Source organism: Octopus bimaculoides, chromosome 5 (genome assembly GCF_001194135.2).
Source record: "Octopus bimaculoides isolate UCB-OBI-ISO-001 chromosome 5, ASM119413v2, whole genome shotgun sequence".
NCBI classification, from domain to species: domain Eukaryota; kingdom Metazoa; phylum Mollusca; class Cephalopoda; order Octopoda; family Octopodidae; genus Octopus; species Octopus bimaculoides.
In genome coordinates, this window is record NC_068985.1 from 116,794,145 (window position 1) to 116,796,468 (window position 2,324).

Below are 2,324 nucleotides of genomic sequence, written 5' to 3' on the forward strand. Positions count from 1 at the left end.
TATATATATATATGCCTGTGTGTGTGTGTGTATAATATATGTTACAAATATACATTATATGAATGCACCATTGGTTATGCATATTTTCTTATGTATACAATGCCATATACATATGTGTGTTGGTCTATAGATGTGTGGGTGTATGTGTGTGTATGTGTGTATATATACAGACGTTGGTCTAGAAGTACCTTGAGGATTTAAATTACATATGCAGTTTTGATTTTATTTTTCTTTAATTCGATTCTATTTTGCTCTGAATATCTGCTGGTACAATAATGCTTTATATATATTTTAAAATATATTATTAATAAAAAAAAATGAAGGAATATTTCGTGCTTTAAAAATGACACAATTTGACGAATCAATCGTACAATTCCGAAGGATATGGAAGAAACAAATAAATAAGAAACCTCATAGATAATGGCGAAAGTTTGAAGAGATTATTTTTTTTAAATACCTCCTCATTAGAGAAATTTTCCTAGGTTTGGAAGGCCAATCAACCTCCCTGAAACGCAACCATCTGTTACCATTCGTTATCAATATAATCGGAATAGTTCTATAGTTCTCTTCTACACCTTGATAAAAGATGTTTCAAATCCATTGACATTAAGAATTTTACATTTATTTATATGTCAAATCATAACGTAGTGAACTGGCCGAATCGTTAGCACGCCGGGCAAAATGTTTAGCTGTATTTCGTCCGTCTTTAGGTTGTGAGTTCAAATTCCCCGAGGTCCACTTCGCTTTCAATTCTTTCGAGGATGATAAAATAATAACCATTTGAGTACTGGGGTTGATGTAATCCACTAGCTCCTTCCCGAAATTGCTGGCCTTGTGCCAAAATTTGGAACCAACATTTCAAACCTTATGAGGGCGGTGAGCTGGCTAAATCGTTAACCTTCCTGGCCAAATATTTAGCGGTATTTCGTCAGTTTTTACCTTCTGAATTCAAATTCCGTCGGTGTAATTTCGCCTTTCATCCTTTCGGTGTCTATAAAGTAAGTACTAGTTGATACTAGAGTCGATACATCAGAATTCCGCATCCACCACGAAAATGCTGGCCCAGTGCCAACATATATACATATATACGACTGGCTTCTTTCAGTTTCCGTCTACCAAATCCACTCCCGAGGTTTTGGTCGGCCCGAGGCTATAGTAGAAGACACTTGCCCAAGTTGCCACGCAGTGGAACTGAACCTGGAAACATGTGGTTGGTAAGAAAGTTGCTTACCACACAGCCGCTCCTGCGCCTCCAACGTAACATGTAAATATCCCTTTTTTACTCTATGTAGGATACTGAGGTACAGATATTAAAAATATTTATATATACGCAGATATTATTGTTTGCATGACGTGTGTGTGTGTGTGTGTGTGTGTGTGTGTGTGTGTGTGTGTGTGTGTGTGTGTGTGTGTGTGTGTGTCTGCGTGTGCTTGTCTGTGTTTACGCGTGTGTGCTTGCTACTTACACAGTAGAAAAACCATCCTACCCAATTAAAATTGGAGAAAGGATGTTAGATTCACATTTCATTTATTACTTTTAGTGACAAAAATTTCGTCGCACCTCTGTGAGTTAATTTCTATAACAGATCCCCAGCAACAGTTGAATTTTAGTGACAGGTGATTTTTTTCATAAAACTCGGTATTTTGTCCTTTCAATTTTACGCCTATATTAGCTGTTGATTTCTTTGTTTGCATTTTCCAAGTTTCGTCTTGTTTTTTATTAAACTTTCGGACACAAGGTTCCGTTGTGTTTCTGCCGTATGAACTTTCCACAGAGATCTCTCTTCATTACATTTAGGTTCAACTATTCTGTTTGTCTATATTGCAACAATACATCTTCCTGTCCCCTTCTTTCTGCTTCATTTTCCCCTTCGTTCGACATCGTGGTTGGCTTCGAATCGAAAGAAACACCATTTGCTCTCTCTGTTTCTCTCTATTTCACTCTCTCTCTCCCCTCTCTCTCTCTCTCTCTCTTTATCTAGAAATATTTGTGTATATATTTATGTGTCTGTTTGTTTGTGTGTTTGTGTGTGCGTGCATGTCTGTGCGTATATGTCTGTGCGTACGTGTCTGTGCGCGTGTCTAATGAATATTTGAAATATAGTGTACATCTATTGAAATGCCATTCCTGCCAAAATGAATGATATATGAAGCTGTATGTTGTACAGTAAAGAAGTTCGAGTATAAATTAGAAATGATGTAATGGATAAAATCATATATATATATATATATATATATATATATATATATATATATATATAGATAGATAGATAGATAGATAGATATGTACATATGTATGAATGTATTTAGGCATGTATGCAATT